The following is a 24785-nucleotide window of genomic DNA, read 5'->3' as shown; positions in this document are numbered from 1 at the left end:
CCCTGGGGAACACCAGTGACAACATAAGTGGGTTTTGATTTAAACTGTTTAAGTTGTACAAATTGAATGCGATCTGTGAGATAAGAACGAAACCAGCTTAAAGCCATACCAGTAATTCCAATAGATTCCAGCCTGCTCAAAAGTATGGGATGTGAAATGATGTCAAATGCTGCACTAAGGTCAAGAAGTATAAGTATTGATAGAAGACCAGCATCAGCCGCTATTAATAGATCATTAGAAATCTTTACAAGTGCAGTTTCAACACTGTGAAAAGCACGAAACCCTGTTTTTTTTTTTTTACACGAAAAATGTTTTTTTTAAGCACTAAATAGATTACAATTTGTATGCATCACACAATAAAAATATGGTGGAAAAAATACAATTAATTTAAAATACCGTCACATTTATAGTTTGTTTTTGCTCTGTTTTTCCTGTTCTGTTCATGTCTGTGTTTCTAGGTTAGCTTTCCAGTTTTGTTAATTAATTCTGTTCTCCTCCGTTCCCTGCCTGTTTGTTTCTATGGTTTCTGATTGATTTGAGTATTCTGTTCAGGTGTGTCTCGGTAATTTACTCATCATCTCCTTTGTTTGCCCTCATGTGTTTAAGCCCCCTGTTTGAGTCTGAGAACGGGCGGCTCTGGGACGGCCTCTATGGCCGTGGATGGGTAAAATTCCCATGGCCATTTCTGGGAGATTGGGCTGCTCTGGGATGGCCTCCGTGGCCTTGTCTGGGAGAGCTGGTGGCTCTGGGATGGCCTCTGTGGCCATGGACCGGTAGCTCCCCCGAAAGCTTTGGGGATGTGTGTCAACCACACACACAAGATAGCCATGGCCATCATGGTCAGAGTTGCCCAACTCTTTGGGCTTAGCTCTGGGGCTGGAGCGCACTCAGGGACTGGAGCCGACACTGGAGCGGACTCAGGGGCCTTCCCCGAGCCACCCGCTCTCCCAGACACGGACATAGGAATTTATCTCAGTGGAACGGACGCACTCAAACAGGGGGCTTAAATACATCAAGTTTAAGTTTATTTATATAGCGCTTATCACAATACAGATTGTATCAAAGCAGCTTCACAGTATTAAATTAAAATAATACATCAATGCTTGTTTCTAGTGGAAAACGTCCACGTTTGGTAATGCTGATCAATAGTATTGTTGATTGATTAATTTAATTAAATATCCCCAACTATCCATGATAGTTACATGAGGGCAAAAAAGGAGCTGATGAGTAAATTAACAAGACACACCTGAACAGAACACTCAAATTAATCAGAAACCATTGAAACAAACAGGCAGGGAATGGAGGAAAACTGAACTAATTAACAAACTGGAAAGCTAACCTAGAAACACAGACATGAACAAAACAGGAAAAACAGAGCAAAAACAAACTCAAAATGTGACAGATACACTGCAGTTTTGAGGTCAGTAAGATTTTTTTTTTCTTTATTTTTAGGAAATTAATACTGTTATTCAGCAAGGATGCATTAAATTGATCAAAAGTGACAGTAAAGACATTTACATGTTACAAAAGATGTATATTTTTAATCAATGCTGTTCTTTTGAACTTTCTATTCATCAAATAATCCTGAAAAAAAGTAATTAGCAGTTCCCACAAAAATATGAAGCAGCACAACCATTTTCAACATTGATAATAATAAGAAATGTTTCTTGAGCACCAAATCAGCATATTAGAATGATCCAAGCTAGTGTGTGGTGGGCGTTCTGGCGCAATATGGCTGCAATCGCATCATCCAAGTAGATGCTACACGTTGCTTATGCACAGTAGCACGGGATAATACGCAATGGTCGTTCCCATTATTTCAGGGAACCAAGGTTACGTTAGTTAGCGGAGCATTCCCTTTCAATTCCGTTCACTTGTATTGCGTCTGAGATTTTCTCTGTACACTATGGGAAACGGCTGCAAAATGCCATGTTACCAGCACAGAACAGAAGCCGTCCTGTGTAGCCGTAGTCCGGGGACAGTCAGTGAAAAGGGGCAAGGACTTAGAATGTCCAGAAATGGCAGGCTCAGGTTCGGTGACCGGAGTCTAAAGATATTGCTATCTTAGAAAAACCCCTGTGGGTGAAGCCCGGTCTAGGCCGACAGAACCCGTGCCTAAAGGGCTGGGACATCCAAGTTGTAGAACCCGAATGGAGAGGACCATCTGCACAGATGTCGGCCATGGATATTCCGCTAGACCACGCCCAAGAGGAGGCCATTCCTCTGGTGGAGTGGCCCCTTACTCCAATGGGGCACTGCAAGTCCAGGGATGTTTAGGTTAGTGCTATCAAGGCAAGGCAAGGCAAGGCAAGTTTATTTATATAGCACATTTCATACACAATGGCAATTCAAAGTGCTTTACATAGAAGAAATTAAAATAATAAAAAGAAATAAGAATAATTAAAACGGTTTAGAAAAATAATATAAAATACAGTACAGTACAAACAGTCGGACGAACAGCGGCACAGTGCTCAATCAGTAAATGCATAGCTAAACAGAAGTGTTTTGAGTCTGGATTTGAATGTGACTACTGTAGGAGCACGTCTGATCTCTTCTGGAAACTGGTTCCAGCTGCGGCTGGCATAATAGCTAAAAGCGGACTCGCCATGCTTAGAGTGAACCCTTGGTATTTCTAGCTGATATGATCCTAATGATCTGAGTAATCTGTTGGGTTTATATTCAGTGAGCATATCTACAATATATTGAGGTCCTAGGCCATTGAATGATTTATATACCAGTAATAATACTTTAAAATCAATCCTAAATTTAACTGGGAGCCAGTGTAAAGACCTGAGGACTGGTGTGATATGTTCATATTTTCTGGTTCTGCTCAGAATCCTGGCAGCAGCGTTCTGTATGAGCTGCAACTGTCTTATGGTCTTTTTGGGAAGGCCAGTGAGGAGTCCATTACAATAATCCACCCTCTGCTGGTGATGAAAGCATGCACAAGTTTCTCTAAGTCTTGTCTGGAAACAAAGCATCTTATTCTTGCAATATTTTTCAGATGATAGTATGCTGATTTAGTTATTGCTTTGACATGACTACTGAAACTAAGGTCTGACTCTAGTGTCACATCAAGATTCCTGACTTGATGTTTAGTTGTTTGACCCCTAGAGTGAAGGTATGCGTTCACCTTGAGAACTTCATCTTTGTTTCCAAACGCATCTTTGTTTCCAAATGCAATGACTTCAGTTTTGTCTTTGTTTAACTGAAGAAAGTTTTGACACATCCAACTGTTGACTTCGTCAATGCATTGGCACAGGGAATCAATGGGGCTATAGTCATTAGGCGATAGGGCTAAGTAGAGCTGTGTGTCGTCTGCATAGCTGTGGTAAGCAATTTGGTTCTTTCTCATTATTTGGCTCATTGGGAGCATATACAGGTTGAACAGGAGTGGCGCAAGAATTGAGCTTTGAGGGACTCCGCATGTCATGGATGTCCACTCAGACTTATGGTCTCCTATACTCATATAATAACCTCTCCCATCTAAGTATGACCTGAACCATTTTAGGACTATCCCAGAAAGCCCCACCCAGTTTTCCAGCCTGTCAAGAAGTATGTTATGATCGACAGTGTCAAATGCAGCACTGAGGTCGAGTAGTACCAGCACCGATAATTTGCCTGTATCAGTATTTAAGCGAATATTGTTTATTATCTTTATAAGCGCTGTCTCTGTGCTGTGGTGTGGTCGGAAACCAGATTGAAAATTGTCAAACTTTTTCAATGATCTTGCCCATGAAAGGAAGATTTGAGATCGGTCTATAGTTGCTTAATATGGTCTTATCCAGATTGCTCTTTTTCAGGAGGGGCTTGACAACTGCAGTTTTCAGGGAGCTTGGAAAACTCCCAGAGAGAAGTGAGGCATTTACCACTTCTAGAAGATCTGCTTCTAAACTGTTTAACACACTTTTGAAAAAAGATGTGGGAAGTGTGTCAAGAGCGCAGGTTGATGTTTTAAGGTGCTGTACGGTTTCTTCCAAAATTTTGCCATCAATTTCTTTGAAATCAGACATAGTAACTACTTTCTCAGGTGGTCTGATCTGTCTGACCTCAGTGCAACTCAAGGATGTACTGATCACCTTTCTGATATTATTGATTTTCTCAGAGAAGAAAGAAGCAAACTCACTGCACTTGTTGTCTGACAGCATTTCACTGGGAATCTGGCTTGGGGGGTTTGTCAGTCTCTCTACAGTAGCAAAAAGAATGCGTGTGTTGTTTAAATTGCTGTTTATAATATTTGAGAAGAAAGTCTGTGTAGCTTTGCCTAGTTCCATATTGAAAGCATGAAGGCTGTCTTTGTAGATGTTATAATGGACTACAAGTTTTGTCTTCCGCCACATGCGCTCTACTTTTCTGCATTGTCTTTTCATATTTTGCACTGCTGTTGAGTTTCTCCAAGGTGTTTTTTGTCTGCCACTCTTCTTCCTGACTTTCACAGGAGCAATATCATCAATTACACTTTTAACTTTTGAGTTAAAAGAATCAAGGAGAAAATCAACAGAGTCTGCAGATATGCTTGGCGTTAAGGATATAGCCTTTGTGACGGCCCGAGTGGTGGCCGCACAAGAGCGGTAATGTGGATGCATACACGCACACACATGCACACACGCCAACATGCATACATTTACACAAAGGCTATACATTTAAGAATACTCTTTATTTAAACTTATTTTGTCATTCATATTCATTTGTTTCAGTATAATGTTGGATCATAATAATCACACAAAACAAACAATATTAATTATTTCTTTATTGTTAAGTTTTCACATGTTTACGTTTACAGCACATTTTATATACATTGTTACTGATTTGAAGTGCACACAAATTAGTTACATTGTATATGTTACTTATATTTGTTTCTATTTTGAGTTAAGTTTACCATGATGAACTTCAGACATGGTCCGCTGCAGCCGCATCCTGGCGTAACAAGGATTAGAGTCCGGGCAGGAACAGAGAATTTAAGCGTTATTGGTTCCGCCCGAACATACCATTTGCTGGAATTGCCCGGGGGAGGAAGAAACGTTAATGTCTTTATCAATTGATTTATTTAGTTGTATATTTATGATATTTGATTATATTTTGCTTTTCTTATCTTTATGTACTATATACATTTGTTTGATTTGATTTTGATTTACTTATGGTTATATGTTGAGTGTAAAGTTGAATTGTTTCCCCTCTTAATTTGTAATGGGCCCATCTTTTCCTTTATAAACTGTTGCTTTGTTCATTTGAGCAGGTCAGTTTTAGTTTGTTTGGTTGTTTTTTTGTCTAGCTGTTTTGATCTCATTTTCTGTTGGTTTATTTTTGTTGTATGAAAGTTATGAGTTTGTAAAGTTAATTTTTTTCTTGGGTTCAAATAAAGACCCATTTTTTGTGCAAAGCTTGTGTTCCTTGTTCTTGGCTTCTCGGTCCCTCACATATGGTGGCAGCGGTGGGATCTTTCAGTCAGTCAAGGACACAAAGCTGTGTTTTGTTTTTTCTGCCCCTCGAGGCTGTGTTTTTTTTCCCCTGTTAATATGAGTCGTACCTTAAAGAAAGGTGGTCCTAAGGCTCCTCCCTTGCAGCAAGAGGAAGAAAAGGGTGAGGAGGACCAGGACATGGTTGAAGGAGCTGAAGGAGGCGAGGCAGTGGGAGACAGAGAAGTTTCGGTGACTGAGTTGGCAAATCTGCTTCGAGCCCATATGGCCAGGACGGAAGGCCGGGAGACTGTAAGACAGCAGGAGCAGGCGGATCAGGAGCGACGGTTTAAGGCTCTCCAGCACCAGTTCGGGCTTTTGCAAATAGAAGTCCAAGCACGCACCTCTCCGAATCTTCACTTATCTGATGTTGACCGGGAGTCCCGGGAAAGGCCTAATGTGGATCCTTTAGATTCTGATGGAAACTCCGTGACTTCAGCTCATCAGCAGAGTTTTAATCAGGTTGGGAACAATATAGGCCCACCATTATCTCAGATACCTCGATTGGAGAAGCTGAGTGACGCTGATGATGTAGAACACTTCCTTGTGACTTTTGAAAGGATTGCTGTTGCTTGTAGGTGGACTAAAACTGATTGGGTTTGGCATTTAATCCCTTTGCTGACGGGTAAAGCAAGAGCAGCTTATGTCAATATGGATGTGAATGAGTCTACTGACTATGACAAAGTGAAGTATGCTATTCTAAAGAAATATGATGTTAATGCTGAAACTTATCGACAAAAGTTCCGTTCCTTATCAGTAGATCCATCGGAAAGTCCCATAGAGCTTTATAACCGGCTCAAAGAACTCTTTGGAAAGTGGGTCCAGCCTAAGAGGAAACAGGTGGAGGAGGTGAGTGAGATGATCATTCTGGAGCAATATCTTAGAATGCTGTCCCCTGAACTCCAGGTGTGGATTCGAGAGAGAGATCCCAGAACCGCAGCAGAAGCAGCGTCTTTGGCGGATGTGTTTGTTGCAGCCAGAGGAAAGAGTAAGCCGTGGGCTTGGAAATCTGTCAATGACCGCCGTTCTCTTGACATGCCTCACTTTCAGCAAAGGAAGGTGGAGGGGTCTGGTAAGCCCTACATGGGGAAACCTGCTTCAGCCAAACTAAATTTTTCACCTAAACGACCTCCCATATGTTACCTGTGTGGTCAAGAAGGGCACACTAAACCGAATTGTCCAAAGATCTCAGTTCAGCTTACCCAGCTATGTTTTGTACCAAGGAGGGATGTATCCAAATCCCCAAGCTCTTTGAGAACTACAAATGTGGAGATAAATGGTGAGAAATTGACTGCTTTGATTGACACCGGCAGTGATCAGACTCTGGTAAGAAGAAAGTTCATATCACCCTCTTTGATCAGCACAGTCAACAAATTACCTATTTGCTGTGTACATGGAGATGAGAGACTGTTACCTACCGCCAATGTTTATGTCAAAATAGAAGAACAGACTTACCTGGTGAAGGTGGGGGTGGCTAATAACTTGTCTTTTCCTGTGATTCTGGGCCGAGATATACCAGTGCTGTTGGAGTTGTTGCACCCGACTCGACAGTGTAACGTGGTGGTGACCAGAGCAAAGGCCAACCAGTCAGAGGGGATTGAGCACCAACTAAGTACTTTACCTTTCTTCAATGCAGAGATTGAGACCGGGGTGTTGAAGAGGAGAAAGACTAGAAGAGAAAAAAGACAAGAAAAGGTAAAATATGCCGCTCATACAGTGTCTGAAAATATGGCCTGTGACTTACCTGTGAACTTCCAGGTGCCCACCAACATCATTCAGATGCAGCAGGAAGATGCTACTCTCACAGGGTGCTTTGCTAGAGCTGCAGAGGTAAGAGAGAAGCCTCTAGAGGACAGTACAGCCAGATATGTGATAACGAAGGGAATACTCTATCGAGAGATCGGGGTCCAGAAACAACTTGTGGTTCCACAGTGTGTTCGAGAGATGGTGTTACATCTAAGTCACTCGATTCCTTGGGCTGGCCACCTGGGGAAAAACAAGACTACTGCAAGAATCAATAAATGGTTTTTCTGGCCCGGTTTGAAAGTAGATGTGGCCCAATTTTGTAAAAGCTGTCCTGTTTGTCAGAAGGTTTCCCTCAGACGTCCGTCAAGAGCACCACTACAACCACTTCCTATCATTGGTACTCCGTTTGAGAGCCTTGGAATGGATGCCGTTGGTCCAGTGGAGAGGAGTCGCTCAGGGAACCGTTTCATGCTGGTAATAACGGATTACTCCACCAGATACCCAGAGGTATTTCCGTTAAGATCTGTGAAGGCGAAACCTGTAGCTACTTCCTTGGTCCAGTTATTTTCCAGGGTCGGATTTCCAGCAGAAATTCTAACCGACCAGGGCACTAATTTCATGTCTACCTTGTTGAAGCAGGTCTACCAGCTCTTAGGAATTAAGAGTCTGCGTACTACTCCCTATCATCCCCAAACGGATGGGTTGACTGAGCGATTCAACCAGACTTTGAAGCAGATGTTAAGGAAGTTTGTCAGTGAGACTGGTCAAGACTGGGATCAATGGTTGCCCTATCTTCTATTCGCTTATCGGGAAGTCCCTCAAGCTTCTACAGGCTTTTTCTCCTTTCGAGCTGTTGTATGGCCGTGATGTCAGGGGCCCATTGGCTCTGCTCCAGGAGATGTGGGAAGGGAGTCCTGAAAAGAAAGAGCCCACCAGTGTTGTCGCCTATGTTCTGCAAATGAGGGAACGGTTACAGAAGATGACTGTTTTGGCTCAGAATCACTTGGCGGAAGCCAGCGGAAAGCAGAAAACCTGGTATGACCCCCTGGCTCGAGAAAGAGATCTGGAGGTCGGTAAAAAGGTACTTGTCATGTTGCCTAGTCGAGAGAGTAAACTGCTAGCAAAATGGCAGGGTCCTTACGAGATCAAGAAACGCCTGGGTCCTACGACTTATGAAATCAGTATGCCGGGTCAAGATCGATCTAGTCGGATCTTGCACGTTAACCTGTTGAAAGAGTGGGTTCCTCGTCCTGAAAAGTCACAGTCACTGATGATTCGCTGTATTGAAGAGGAAGAATCCGATGAGCAGTATCTGCCGCAGCCAGTTCCTGGGGACATAGGGTTAGATCATCTAACAGCTTCCCAGCGGTCACAGGTACAAGTTCTCTTCACTTCGAAGGTATTTTCTGAATATCCTGGGTTTACCAACTTGATTGAACATGGTGTAGTACTGAAACCTGATGCTGTCGTGAAACGCCAGAGCTATAGGATACCTGAAAGATTCCAGGTGACCTTGCAGGAAGAGGTAGACCTTATGCTCCGCTTGGGCATTATTGAGCCTTCGAACAGTGAGTGGTGTCACCCCATAGTCCTTGTGCCAAAGAAGGATGGGAGTATAAGGTACCTTATAATAGGTTCTGTATTGATTTTCGATATCTGAATTCAGTATCACAGTTTGATTCCTACCCTACTCCTCGCATAAGTGACCTAATTGATCGGTTGGGCCAATCCAAATATCTCACAACAATGGACCTTTCCAAAGGCTATTGGCAAATTCCACTGACTCCATCCTCGCGGCCCTTGACTGCATTCAGAACACCAAGGGGCCTTTTCCATTTTAAGGTGTTACCTTTCGGCCTTCATGGGGCCGTGGCGACGTTTCAGAGGTTAATAGATCAAGTATTACGTGGTTTACCTTTTGCTGCTGCATATCTTGACGATATTGTCATTTACAGCAACACCTGGGAGGAACATGTGCAGCATCTCAGAGAAGTCTTGCAGCGTCTTCAGAATGCCGGCCTAACTGTCAACCCCACCAAGTGTGCTATAGCTAAACAAGAGACCGAATACTTGGGCTATGTCATTGGCCAGGGTGTTGTGCGACCACAGGTGAAGAAAGTTCAAGCCTTGGAGAAGTGTGTGGTGCCCCAGACACGTAAAGACCTGCGCTCATTTCTGGGTATGGCTGGATTTTACCATCGCTTTGTCCCTAACTTTTCCAGCAGGGCTGCTCCATTAACTGACATGGTGGGGGCACGTTGCCCGAACCAATTGCAGTGGACTGAGGAGAGATCAAAAGCCTTCCGGGACATCCAGGGAGCTTTGACAACTAGTGCTGTGCTACATAATCCTGATTTTAGTCGTCCTTTCATTGTACAGACTGATGCCTCTGAGAGGGGAGTGGGAGCCGTTCTATTGCAAGGACCACCAGAGAGCCGACAGCCCGTGGCTTACATCAGTCGTAAACTGTTTCCAAGAGAAGTACGTTATTCAACGGTGGAAAAGGAGTGTTTAGCCATAAAGTGGGCATTGGATTCCTTACGATACTATCTATTAGGCCGTGAGTTTACCTTGGAGACTGATCATAAAGCATTGCAGTGGTTGGAGAAAATGAAGGATTCTAATGGAAGGATTACAAGATGGTATCTCGCCATGCAGCCCTTCAGATTCAAGATACAACACGTTTCTGGTAAAGTCAACGCTACTGCTGATTATCTCTCCCGCTCTACTGGCGAGATTCCTGAAGGGGGGGGAAATGTGACGGCCCGAGTGGTGGCCGCACAAGAGCGGTAATGTGAATGCATACACGCACACACATGCACACACGCCAACATGCATACATTTACACAAAGGCTATACATTTAAGAATACTCTTTATTTAAACTTATTTTGTCATTCATATTCATTTGTTTCAGTATAATGTTGGATCATAATAATCACACAAAACAAACAATATTAATTATTTCTTTATTGTTAAGTTTTCACATGTTTACGTTTACAGCACATTTTATATACATTGTTACTGATTTGAAGTGCACACAAATTAGTTACATTGTATATGTTACTTATATTTGTTTCTATTTTGAGTTAAGTTTACCATGATGAACTTCAGACATGGTCCGCTGCAGCCGCATCCTGGCGTAACAAGGATTAGAGTCCGGGCAGGAACAGAGAATTTAAGCGTTATTGGTTCCGCCCGAACATACCATTTGCTGGAATTGCCCGGGGGAGGAAGAAACGTTAATGTCTTTATCAATTGATTTATTTAGTTGTATATTTATGATATTTGATTATATTTTGCTTTTCTTATCTTTATGTACTATATACATTTGTTTGATTTGATTTTGATTTACTTATGGTTATATGTTGAGTGTAAAGTTGAATTGTTTCCCCTCTTAATTTGTAATGGGCCCATCTTTTCCTTTATAAACTGTTGCTTTGTTCATTTGAGCAGGTCAGTTTTAGTTTGTTTGGTTGTTTTTTTGTCTAGCTGTTTTGATCTCATTTTCTGTTGGTTTATTTTTGTTGTATGAAAGTTATGAGTTTGTAAAGTTAATTTTTTTCTTGGGTTCAAATAAAGACCCATTTTTTGTGCAAAGCTTGTGTTCCTTGTTCTTGGCTTCTCGGTCCCTCACAGACTTCATAAATAGTACACTAGTGTTCTCGTTTAAGCATCTCTTCTTGACAGACACAGATCTAGCTTCAGTGGCAGGAGAGATCAATATATCAAAGAAAATACAGAAATGATCAGACAGTGCTACATCCTTAATAACAATCAGTGAAATGTTTAGACCCTTACTGATAAGTAAATCTAGAGTGTGTCCGCGATTGTGTGTGGGTCCATGTACATGCTGAGTCAGATCAAAAGTTTTTAAAACAGTATTGATTTCTTTTGCCATATTGTTTTCTGCATGTGGATGTTAAAATCTCCAGCAATGGCAAAACAGTCAAACTCTGAGGTAATTGTTGATAACAGTTCTGTAAAGTCCTCAGCAAAGGCTGGAGAGTATTTTGGAGGCCTGTAAATAATAAGTAAAATGCGTGGAGCACCTTTTAACACAATACCCAGATATTCGAAAGAAGGGTAATTCCCAAATGATATTTGCTTACATTGATAGATATCTTTAAAAAGAGCAGCTAGACCCCCACCTCTCTTAACAGCTCTGCAGACACTCATAAAAGTAAAGTTAGGAGGGGCTGCTTCATTGAGGATTGTTGCACTGCAGCTGTCTTCTAGCCAGGTTTCATTTAGAAGCATAAAATCCAGGTTGTTTGTGATTAAGTCATTGACTAGAAGTGATTTATTTTTAAGTGAACGAATGTTTAAAAGTGCTAACTTAACAGTCTTACTTTTTGTCCCCACATAAATCTTAGTTTGACGTGTAATAGGTACCAGATTAGTTTGGTTTGCTGTACAGATATTGAAGGCCTTAGACTTTCTATCTTGTAATAGAACAGCAATAGAGAAAGATACAGGCACACTGGGTTCCTGCTTGTTCTGTAAACATTTGAGAAAGTTACTGTTATCATAGCGGGGACCCGACACATATCACTGAGAGCTGGTATCAGTTGTTTTTGGTTCACCTCGAGCAGATGGAGGAGGGTGTGGGCCCTGGCGTTGTGGCAGAGGCCGAAGAGCTCTCACAGGAGGGGGAGGGCGAGCTGGGCCCTCTGTTTCTCTACCTGTCGAGGAGCACTAGTTTCATGGGACTCACCGGTATGCTGAGGGTGTCCATGACGAAGCTCTGTTGTGCGCTCCGTCTGGTTTGGTGGTCCCGTAAGTAACTTTGTTTCAAGAACTGCAATCCTTTGTAAAAGTCTGTAGCAGTTGGTGCAGCAAGTAGATTCTTGAATCAGAAGAGGCATTTTCTCTTATCCTTGTAGGCAGTTGTGTTTTTGTAGTTCTGCGTTTTTGTAGTAATCCAAACTTTGTCGTATGAGCACTGTGCTGATTTGCTGAAGTTAAAATTAGGTGATAAAAGGAAATAAAATATAAAAATATAGGAGATAAAATGTAAAAGCGATAGAGCAAAGCGCGGAGCAGTAAGCTCCGGAGTTAATTCCACATCCCAAGATGGAAGACTAAGTCGTTTGAGTGCGTGTGTGTTGTGAGTTATCTGTGAGCTATCTGAGTTGTTTCATCAGTGTGAACTTCTCGTTCTCTAGTCGGACAAAAGGATTTGGATTATCCTACCTGGCTGGACTGTGGAAGCTGTCTTGGAGAAGTTGTCTGTAGAAGCTGTCCGTGTGGTCTTTATGGATATGAATCCTTCAAGATGAAGGGAAGTGCTTCTTTCTGCCTCTGATGTGGTTTTATTTTTATTCTTATTGTTTTAGACCTTGCTGTTCTTGATTTTATCTTATTTTCCATAGCATCGCGTAACTTCACTGTGCCCATTTTCCTGTTTACATCTGACGTCAAGTACCGCTTTTCATCCGTCCCAGGAGAGCGAATAACTGGAGTGGATTACCCACAAAGTGGATTTGGATTCCACTGCTGCACTCGCCTACCGCTACTTTACTATGAAGGGCTTTATTGGTGCTTTTGGAGAAAAGATGAAGGGCCTGACTCGAATGCTGTGTTTTTTCATTTTACTGTGCCTATCTAGCCATTACAATACTGAAGGTGGTTTTCACGGGTATGACAAACCATATTTAGCGACTCCACTTACGTTCACAGCACACAGAGGAACGTCTGCATCTGGCTTTGCACTAGAGGTGCCGTGTGCCAGACTGTCTTCTATACTCCAGTCCTGTTTTTGCACCGAAGACCTGGTCTGTCTGTCCAGTGTTATGGCTCTTCAGGATAATTTTACAATCTCTATAAGTGCCCACTGGAATTTTAAAATAGTAGAGACAAATTCTAAATATTATAATATTAAATCATTTAGGCTGAGGTGCTTGATTGTTTTATTACTTTTGATTTCGGGAAACGTTCAACCTAATCCAGGCCCAGTTTCTGACTCTGCATCAAGCTTAGAAACACCTGCAGATTTTAAATCAAGGTGCGGACTTGGTTTTATTCATTTGAATGTTCGGAGCTTAATTTCTAAAATGGATATGGTTCGTATTTGGGCACAGTCCACTGATGCGGATGTAATTGTTCTAACTGAAACTTGGCTAAGTAAATCTGTTCTAGACAAGGATATTTGTATTAATGGTTCTAATGTATATAGGTCTGACCGACCAAAAAGGGGTGGGGGCGTAGCAATATTTATAAAAAAAAGGTTTCATGTTAAAGTACTGCTTTTTAAATCAGTGAGTAAACAATTTGAATTTTTAGCTCTCGATCTTGAGGTTTCTAAATCTCTCAGCATAACAGTTGTTGGTTGCTATAGGACACTGCTGATAGTATTGACATCTGCTGATAGTAGTGCGCTCCCTTCTTTATTCCAGCTATTCTCAGCTCTTGATGTTAAAGAATTGGTAGTTTTAGGTGATTTAAATTGGAATTGGTTGCATTCAGCAACTGATGAATTTAAAACCTATTGCGATGCATTGAATATTTTTCAGATTGTCGACAAGCCCACTAGACCGAACCTAAAATGTCCAGAAAAATCATCACTAATAGATCTAATCTTAACAAACACTCCCCATAAGTATTCAACTGCATCCATATTTGCGAATGACATCAGTGATCACTGTGTCATCGCAACAGTTAGAAACACAAAAATTCCTAAAACTAAACCAAACATCATAACCAAGCGTGACATGAAACATTTCTCATCATTTATCAAATATGCTTCATGAGCGCAACCTGGCATGGGCAAAAGCAAGGAAAACCGATTTAAATTCAGACTGGCTTGATTTTAGGCGATTGCGCAATGCATGCACGGTTGCAGTCAGAAAAGCTAAAGCTGAACATTTTCTTATAGAAACATCTCACAATCTAAACAATTCATCAAAATTTTGGAAAAGTGTTAAATCATTAACTGAAAATAATAAAGGTATAGAACTTCCATCATGTATTAATAAGGGCTCTGATACAATCATTGATAAAGTAAATATGCTTAATTGTTTTAATGAACACTTCATTGCTTCTGGTTTTTTGTTTGATTCAGTTAATGGTGCTCATGTGAACCCTTCGACTGTTCAGTCAGAGAGCTTAGTGTCTAGTCAATCATTCAACTTTTCACCAATTGCAATCTCTGAGGTGTGCAAAGCCCTTAAATCTTTAGATGTTTTGAAATCGGCAGGTCCGGATAATTTAGAACCTTACTTTTTAAAGCTAGCAGCTGATTTTATTGCCCCACCTTTGACTCATATTTTTAACCTTTCACTTGACTTAAATGAAATTTCACTTATATGGAAATCAGCTTTTGTTCTTCCTCTGTTTAAAGGCGGAGATCCTACACACCCAAATAATTACCGGCCCATTTCCAAGCTGTCAGTCTTGGCCAAAGTCCTTGAAACATTGGTCAACAATCAATTAAAAGAATTTCTGTCTGTTAATAATACCCTGGCTGATTTTCAATCTGGTTTTAGAAAACAACATAGTACAACTACGGCAGCCCTAAAGGTACTAAATGATTTTATCGAATCTGTTGATAACAAGAAACACTGTGCAGCCTTATTCATCGATCTATCAAAAGCATTTGATACTGTTGATCATACTTTACTGATACAACGACTTGTCAGTATTGGATTATCTAAACATACGATCGGTTGGTTTAATGACTATCTTTCAAACAGAACTCAATGTGTACAGGCAGAAGGTTTTATTTCTGGTTCACTCAATGTCACTAAAGGTGTGCCACAGGGGTCAGTCCTTGGACCACTCCTATTTACTCTATATATAAATAATATGTTCATAATGTAAAGTTTCACTATTACGCTGATGATACAGTCATATATAGTTCAGCATCCACACCCAATCTGGCTCTCTCTCAGTTACAGCTTGCATTTGATATTGTTCAGCGTAACTTATTTGAATTAAAATTAGTTTTAAATGTTGATAAAACAAAATTCAAGTTGTTTTCTAAATCCAAATCAATCCCTCATAATAATCTTCTGCCTATTACTACGTCCCAAGGTTCAGAAATTGAGTTTGTGTCTCAGTATAGGTATCTGGGGATTTTAATTGATGATGCTCTCTCCTTTGGCCCTCATGTCCAGCAACTGGTGAAAAGATTGAAAGTAAAATTGGGTTTTTTACTTTAGAATCAAATCCTGTCTTTCCTTTGAGGCAAAAAAGAGGCTTGTTGCAGCGACTTTTATGTCTGTACTGGACTACGGTGATGTTATATATATGCATGCATCTTCACAGTGTTTACATGCTTTAGACACTGTTTATCATGGTGCACTGAGGTTCATAACAAATCTTAAAACCCTCACTCATCATTGTGTGTTGTATGCTCGGGTTGGCTGGTCTGCGTTGTCCATCCGAAGACAAAAACACTGGCATGTTTTTATTTACAAATCTATTCTCGGTTTTCTTCCTTCATATCTTTGTTCATACATTTGTAAAAAGTATGCTTGTAGCTATAGCCTCCGGTCACAGGAATTATTATTACTGTCTGTTCCAGTGGCACGTACAGAATTTGGGAAAAAGGCATTTAAATTTGCTGCTCCCTCTGCCTGGAATTGTTTACAAAGTACATTGAAACTGAATAAACTGGTTTCGTTGGACACTTTTAAAGTATTTTTAAATGATTTGGAGAAGGAAACATCAGGCTGTAGATGTTTTAGCTAGCTATGTAGTGATATTGAAATTTGATTGGATTTGCTTGTGTGTGTGTATATGTGCATGTATTGTTGGATGTTTGTTAAACTCAAACGTGCTGTGTCTGTCAGTCTTGGCCAGGACGCTCTTGTAAAAGAGATTCTTAATCTCAATGTGCTTCTTTCCTGGTAAAATAAAGGTTATAATAGTAAGCAAGGGCGTCCGAACAGTAGCTCAGCAGGAAGTTTCTGTCCAATTGGACAGTCTCTGCTTCGTAACTGACAGCCCTTTAGAGCGGCTTCCGAGGCACACAATTAGCTGCTCCGATTGCCTGAATTGGGTGGAGCGCTCAATGTACACCCTAGGAGCCCATACCGTGCATAATGGGTGTGGTGTCTGATCACCCTGAGGGTGAGAGCAGAGAGCAATGTAACCTATGCTCTAAAGGGCGTGGAGAGCACTTTAGGCACTGTGACGGCCTGTTGGTCTGGCCTGTTTCCTTGTGTCTAGTTTGTTCTGTGTTGCAGGGGGCGTGGCTATAGCTTGTCAGTGAGATTGGGGACACCTGGGTCCAGGTGTTTCACGTCTTCATAAACCTACCACTCTCCTTGTTCAAGTAGAGCCCTTCTCTCCCGTGCATTAATTGTTTTGTTCATGCAACACGCAACAGCATACATTCCATTCATCCAAACATGCACCTCACTCTACTGACCTTACTGACTTTCACACTTCATGGTTGTATTATGTTACGTTAGTAGTTGTAATGGTGTTTTTGTTTAGTTAATAAATTTAATTTTTTGTGGTTTAAAACTGCGTCCTTCTATTTTTGTCATGGCTTTAGAGCCAGGTCATGACAAAGTGGGGGCTCGTCGATTGGTTTTGATCCGTTATATCGCTTAATTGTTATTTTATTAAGTTTTGGAGTGGGTGTCGTGTTGTTTTTGCTTTTGTTTTGCAATGTCGGGTAAGAATTTTGTGAATGGTGTGTCGTCATAGGTGACGTCAGCTGATGGTGGAGATTCCCTGTTGCTCCGATCAGGTGTTGGAGTCCTGAGGTTTAAGTAGCCTCGTCTGGGTTTAAGGACCACTTTGCTGTCGTTAGGCCCAAACTCGAGGCCGGAAGCATCCACTGAGACAGCCTGCAGGTCACCAATTTGCTTGACTGCTTCAGCAGGAGAGCGGTCTTTAGTAAAAGAGGCCATATCTGCTCCCATGTTCATGGAGCCCAGCACATGCAAAGCTCGTATTGAGCGGAGATTGTCCTGTGCCCACAGCAGGAGGCAGTGTACCAGTCTGTTAAAAAAACGGGACCTGAGACCGCCCTGGAAATTTATATAGGCTATAGGCTCACATTGTCTGACCGGACCAGGACATGGTGCCCCCTGAGCTCCTGCTGAAAATCCTTAAAAGCCAGGGACACTGCCATCATCTCCAGGCCAGCTCGACAAGGGCTCTGTCCTTTTCCAATCGTCAAGGTAATTCAGGATGCAAACTCCCCTCTGTCTTAGTGGGGAGAGAGCTGCAGCCACTCATTTCATAAAGGTGCATGACTGTATATTGGTAAGCCCCCTCGAACGCAAATCAGTTAACTTTCTAAAAGGCCGTCTCATGAGGGCGCAATTCAGACATCTCAGATCGAGGGTGGGCCTGAGGCCGCCATTATTCTTGGGGACGAGAAGTAGCGCCTGGAAAAACCTGACTCGCTGCATTCCATAGGAATTTTCTCCATGGCATTTTCTTCTGTACTTCGGCTCTGAGGACATGAGAACTGTCGTCTAGGACCAAAGTGTGCATCACGCTCATGAAACGGGGTTGGTCTGTGAGCGAATTGGAGCAGGTAACCTCATTCTATTATCCCCAAAATCCAACTCGACACTGGCCTGCCATTTCCTGAGTCCAGTGGCAAATGGTTTAAGTATTACAGGCTGCGTCTCGCACTGAGGCATGAGAACAACAAATGGTACAGCATTGAGAAGAGGATGAATGATCTTTTTGTGAGAAGAGGTTTGGGTGCGTAACTGGTAGGGCGGGCCCAGAACCAGCAACAAACACAACGTCTCCAGCACCCAGAACTGAAGAGGGGACTGGCAGAACAGGCACGCTTTGAGGGTGTTCCGGCCTCGACGAGACTTAACCCTTTCCTCCTTTATCCTCAAGCATCAGGACTGCTTCGGCTGCACAGGGTCCAGCTCTTGGTTGGGGCAAGGCCCTTGACGCTTCAGAAATGGGTAGCGTTTGGCCGGGCGGAGGCTTGACTTCCGACTCCGCTTTCGGCTGGGGCTGGATGGGCACTGAGGGTGGCCTGGGTCGCTGCTGAGTCGCGGTTCGCGAGCACAGAAAGGCGAGACTCGTGCTCTCGCATTGAGAACGCTCATTTTTGAATGTGGCTTACCGTGGGCACGGCCCTGAAAAGATGCTATTTTAGAGAGAAATATGCTCTGATTCTCACCTGATAGTCACAGGAGAGAATGTCATTCTCAATTGCCGAGCTATCAGAGCTGTGCCCAGCTGCAGTCTAGGGGTGGGCGATATAGCCTCAAAATTATATCACGATATTTCAAGAATATTTGCGATAATGATATTTATGATACGATATAAAATGATATAAAAAAAAATGTAGACAATTTTTTTATTACATATCTCACCTAAATGTTTGCTCACTCATTGTGTTTTTACAATTGGGTAATTTTGTTTTTAAGAGTTTACACTTAAAAGCTTGATTTCAATCTTTTAATTAAATTGAAAAAAGTAGCAACAAATATATACAAAATAATAAAGATACAAATAAAGAGAAAACTTTTTGGGTAGGTCTAACACTATTCAGAAATACTACAGAAACTGAATAAGGTAATCAAATGTAAAATAACACTATATAGTCCTGAGTCCTGACTAAATTAAATACATAGGCTATTAATTCTGATTCCTTACAATGAAAGCTATATTTTGTTGTTTTGACGACAACATTAATGACAGACACATATGGCTGCTGTCACTTTTAGAGCTAGTGCCCGGATCCATTACTGTTACTGTCTGTCACACTGTCACGCGCGTTTTATGGTTATTTCAGACATAACCGACTGTTTACGAATTACACAATTTTGCGTGTTTTTTCCCCCGTTAAAGCGATATAATACGCGAAAAATAACTTTTGTTACTCGCGAGCTGTTTGTGAGACGGCTTTACTGTATGTATGCACGCAGAGTAAACATCTCTCAGAGAGCGCGCGAAAGTACTGAATAGTTTAAAATCGCAAATGTTTAAACTGATAAGAAGACTTAAAAAGAAGTGAAAATGATAAACTTTAGTTACGATGCAAGTGACAAAAGACAATTCCGTCATGTCCTGACTGCTAAACACAAGAGTGTGGTATCGACGCTTGACTTGTGCAACCCATTTTGAGAGCGAGAGAGAGAGAAGACGCGGCACCTCTGAACACTCACGCGGTTGGTAAAATCAATGTTTGGGGGGAATTTCCCGCATTATAAGTGGTATACCTGCGGGAATTATTAAAATACTATTGAAGTAGCTAAAAGTACTAAATCTGAAGTACTGAAGTACTAAATCGTCATTGGAGGCTGACTTGCTGCTCTCACGCTCAGACAGGTGTTGTTATTGTGCGTGTTAGGGAACGTAATGCGCCATACGTCATTGTGTTGCTATATCAGTGATATCGCGATATGACACTTTTTTTTATCAAAATTTATACCGGTATTATCGTGGACGGTATGATATGGCACACCCCTACTGCAGTCCTGTCAGCGCTGATCTCTTTCTTGCAGTGCGAGCAGCACTGGGGAATCTGCTTGCTGCAGGGAGAGTGAGACACGTGGGATATGGACTGGCCTGAGCTCACTTAGTCCCATCAGCCCTGCGTCGAGGGGAGGGGTCCGTGAACGCAACGAGGCGAGACTTGCAGTGAGAGTACCCGTCTTTGATGAACGCGGCTTGGCATGGACACAGCCTCGGCCAGAAACATGCTCAGATGTGTAGCATTTTGAAACAATCACCGGTGAAAAAATATTTTTTTAGAAATAATTATGCTCTCTTAGACTCACCTGATAGCCGCAGAGGAGGAGCGTCATCAGAGTCAGCAAGGAGATGTGTATTCGTGCAAAAGGCGATAAAATCTGACTAGGTGGCCATTTCTGTGCGTCTTAAATACGTAGTTAGCCCCACCCATTCTGGCGGGCTGAAAAGCCAATTGTCTGTGAAATTCACAGATGTGAAACAATCAGTTTCCCATAGTGTACAGAGAAAACCTCTGACACAATGCTAGTGAACCATATTGAAAGGGAACCATTATTTAAAATGGTAATATTTCATGATGTTACAGTTTTAACTGTTTGTTTGTTTGTTTGTTTGTTTGTTTGTTTGTTTTTTTGACATGAGACATTTTTAATGGTAGCTTATATTCTTTGAAAACAAATCTTAATATATTTACACTTAAGAAATACAAATAACAAGACAGAAATGCTGATTAAGAAAAAAAAAATTTTCAGTGCAGACTAGAACTAACAAGGCTGAATCATTTGTTTGGTCTGATCACTTTCAGTTCCACCCACTCTTCTTGGCTCTAATGACATCAGAACTGTATCAGTTCCAGCCAAAGGTCACTTGACACTGGAATGTCAAACCGACAGTGACCCTCTACCAGAGATTGAGTGGTACAAGGATGATGTCAAACTACAGGTGAGAGCAAATAAATGTACATCCTGGATGTATTTATAACTACTACATCACATTAATCTTCCTTTTCTGTCTCTCTCAGTTGGGAGGTCGAATTCAGTCCATTGCTGGTGGACAGTATCTGGAAATTCAAGATGTCCGGACCCATGATAGTGGACAGTACAGCTGTGTGGTCACCAACATTGCTGGAAGCACCAGTCTATTCTTCACTGTAGAGATTCTCTGTAAGTTTGTGCCACTCACACTCATGATGTACCAAGCACATATGAACGATAAAAAAAAAAAAAAAGCATATACACTACCATGCAAAAGACTGGGTACGAAATGCATTTATTCAGCAAGGGTGCATTAAATTGATCAAGTCACAGTAAAAGATTTCTGTTTCAAATAAATGTGGTTCTATTGAATTTCATCAAAAAACTGAATTTCATCTGAGTTTCATTTCAACAAAAAATATTAAGCAACACTACTGTTTTCAACATTGGTAATAATAAGAAATCAGTGAATAATAATAAGTTAGTGAGTTTTTTTAATGTTTTTGAAAGAAATCTCTTAGGCTGCATTTATTTGATGTAAAAAGAAAAACTATTACAACTTATTGTTTTTTTATTTCAATAGATTTTAAATGGTCATTTATTCCTGTGATGGTTAAGCTGAATTTTCAGCATCCATTCCTCCAGGCCTCAGTGTCAAATTGTCATTTAGAAATCATTCTAATATGCTGATTTGGTGCTCAAGAAACATTTCTTCTTATCATCAATGTTGAAAACATTTGTGCTGCCTTATATTTTTGTGGAAAGTGTGATACATTTTTAAGGATTTTTTGATGAATAGAAAGTTCAAAAGAACAGTATTTATTTGAATTATAAATCTTTTGTAGCATTATAAATCTTTTCACTGTCACTTTTGATCAATTTAATGGATCCTTGCTGAATAAAAATATTAATTTATTAAAAACAAAATCTTACTGACTCCAAACTTCTGAATGGTAGTGTAGTGTCCAGATGCTGTCAAGCTCCAAAAAGTTTTGTGAAAAATAGTCAATCAGACTATAGTGGACATGGACATAAGCATTTTCATTATGCTTTCATTTCAGGTGCTATATGTAACTTTTTGATTGTACTAAAGCACAAAAATACCATAAATTATATGTTTGCAGATATTTATGAAACATGCTAAGTTCACATACTCGTTTCTCTGAAAAACAATGCTACTGCCAGTTATTCTACTTTGAAATATGCGTTCCGTGTTGGAATGTCTGTGTTTTTTTGTTTTTTTTTGGTCTGTGTGATCCCGCCCACTGTCAATTTACCAAATAGTAAACCCTGGGTTGCCTGCTGGCAGAAAACACAAGCGTATTGTAGTCACGGAATCCAGCAAAGAAACTAGGTCAAAGATCGCAGATTCTACCTGTCCTAAAAAGCTTCGGCATCCATCTAAAAAGCTCTATGTCCAGAGGCATATTAAAACGTGGATTAATCAACTCATGAACTTACAGTGTAAGTGCTTTTCGCCTTCCATTGTCCATTGCGCCCGCGTGAGCATCGAGTCTGAGGAGGAGGGAGAAACAACCCTCTCCAATATTTTGAATTTAGACAGCAGTACCCATTTCAAACACTAGCTGTCAATATTACATACTGCACCTTTAATTCTTAATGATTCAGTCAGGAAATAAATATCTTATTGATCATGTTCACTTAGTGCCGCCGGTCATCAGAGAGGGCAGCTCACTGATCATAGCACGTCAATCAGGATACAGTGCTGCCGTGTGAGGTGGAGGGAGGGCCTTCCTCGTCTGTCTTATGGAGGAACGATGGAGGTCCAGTCCCACTTCACAATGGCAGGCAAGTTTGTGAACATCAGCATTTAATCCTGGCCTTAATTTATTGGATCTCAAAGTGCCACCAACTCAATTCAATCTCTGCCTGCACACAGATTCACCTTGCTGTCAGAGGGCTCTTTGCGTATTGCGACAGTGCAGCTGTCCGACACTGGGCGTTACTATTGCAGTGTATCTAATCAGGCAGGATCAGACCATCGGGGCATGGACCTTAAAGTCTACGGTACTTTTTTACTTTCTTTGGGTTGCACTAAAGAGACATAATGACATTTTCATCAACCTCCTACATGACTAACTCTGCCTTTTTTGTCCTTATTTATCCTGTCAGTTGGGCCCTCGATCAGCCCTGGCCCCTTTAATGTGACAGTGGTCACAGGTCAGAGGGCAGTGTTGAGTTGTGAGAGCACAGGCATACCTGCTCCTCAGGTGAGCTGGAAAAGGAACAGCTCACCCCTCAATATGGATCTTCAGTCTGGAGCTTACAGGTTTGAAATGCTATTGTTTGCGGTTTTTTTATTTAGTTTATTTATACAAAAAATATTTTATTTTTTATTTAAAAATAGTTTCTATGATATTCCACTTGTTTTATTTTCATTATTTTTAGTTAGCATTTATTTATTGACTAATACAAATTTAATTTAATCACTGACAGTTTATTTATAATATATAATAATATATCTTTACAACATGATTTTGTTTTGAAGGTTAATGTCTTCTGGCTCTCTGATCATTACCTCACCGTCTGTTGAGGATGAGGGCTACTTTGAGTGTACAGTGACCAATGAGGTTGGAGAAGGGCGAAGGGTCATAGAGGTCATTCTGCAAGGTACTATGTAACAGGTTCATGGATAAGACATAAAATACATGTTAATACTCGTATACTATGGCTCCAAAAACTATTTGGATACTATTTGTACATTATATAACAAACAAAAAATCTAACCAAGTGGCATTTATTGTAATAAAAGAATGATCTTTTTAAGTAAAACTGTTTACAAAATTAAGTTCTTTTTGAGCACTGTAGCATATTGTGAACTTTACAGTATATCTGTGCAAATTCATTAACCAATTTTTTTTTTCTTTTTTTTTTTTCTAGTTCCTCCTGTAATTAAAGATGATGTCAGCAGTGTCACTGCTGTTAAAATGTCCCCTGTTGTGTTGCCCTGTCATGCCAAGGGACGTCCAGAGCCTATCATCAGCTGGAACAAGAACTGGATGCAGCTGGGAGCTCGGGGTGGCAGTTACCGTGTGCTGCCCACAGGTGAATCTGAGTCAAACTTCCACCATAATCTACACGTTCCAGCTATTACTGATATTCCTAAACCTATAAAGTGTAGTAGTTTGTAATTGTAGTTGTTTCATCCTGATGTAGGTGCACTGGAGATCTTGGCTGCAACACCCAGTCATGCTGGAAAATATACCTGTTCTGCCCGCAATTCAGTTGGAGTGGCTTACAAACACGTTACTCTTACTGTGCAAGGTTAGATCCAGAACTAGTGAAATCATGAAATCATCCGATGAATAAAAAGTACACTTAGTAAATGCGATTACCAGAATATATATGGTTTGATTTGGTTTGTGTTCTTAGAGCCCCCAGAGATCAGGCCCATGGCAGAGGAAGTCCAGGTGGTACTACATCACTCGGTAGTTCTGCCCTGTGAAGTACAAGGATTCCCAAGACCCACCATTACATGGCAGCGAGAAGGCATTCCTGTGGCAACCGGTTAGTTACTAGGTTGTAGCCTAGTAATTAAAACTGGATTTGTGACAAGTTTGACATCAAACAATGGTGACTTGAGACTATGGCCGCTTCTCAATACCAAGTACGCAAACTTCGGACTTGTGTCCTTGGTAGTTCGAACTTGCCAAGTTCGACTCAGGAGAACGAACTCCCGAGGACGAGAGGACGCAAGTCCGGTTATTCTGCAAATGGAACAGCAGTGTTCTTGATCGCGTCACTCAGCTCGCTCTGGCTACTCCGGTCATCTCTTTATGTATATTTTAGGCAACAATAAAACGAAATATGGTATAAAATATAACTCTGCCTCTTTTCGTCAACAATAAAACGAAATATGTTATAAAACACCACTCTGCCTCTTTTAATTTAAAAAAAAAATCTTAAACATATTAATGGCCACATAAATGTGGTTCAGGAAAACGCGTACATTGATTATCTTCACTGCATATATTTATAACAACACGAAATATAAAACACAACCCTGCTTCTTTTTGTTTTCATTTTAAAAATATGAAACGTATTGATCATTAAAACTGGCATTTAACAAACAGAGACAGGGTTGTGTCATTTTATTTTATTATACATGTACATAGCCTACAGTGGAGAGAATGTACTAAAATAAATATAAAAAAATATTCTATATATTTAAAAATATAT

The 24785-nt window shown here is 40.9% G+C and overlaps 1 pseudogene across 1 annotated transcript in view; it reads left to right on the top strand.

The window, feature by feature from the left end:
* LOC311098516 (hemicentin-2-like) overlaps positions 1–24785 on the top strand; it is a 67402-nt pseudogene that overhangs the window by 20855 nt on the left and 21762 nt on the right. Inside the window, exons 19-27 of the transcript XR_014609515.1 lie at positions 20417–20553; positions 20633–20774; positions 22252–22394; positions 22486–22613; positions 22719–22875; positions 23095–23216; positions 23487–23651; positions 23763–23870; positions 23979–24113. The product of XR_014609515.1 is annotated as a hemicentin-2-like (transcript). The remainder of the gene's footprint in view (positions 1–20416; positions 20554–20632; positions 20775–22251; positions 22395–22485; positions 22614–22718; positions 22876–23094; positions 23217–23486; positions 23652–23762; positions 23871–23978; positions 24114–24785) is intronic.

The sequence above is a fragment of the Abramis brama genome, assembly GCF_963993115.1.
Source record: "Abramis brama genome assembly, chromosome: 16".
Lineage (NCBI taxonomy): Eukaryota > Metazoa > Chordata > Actinopteri > Cypriniformes > Leuciscidae > Abramis > Abramis brama.
Note: the sequence above shows the minus strand (reverse complement) of the source record. Positions and strands in the feature narration are given on the sequence as shown.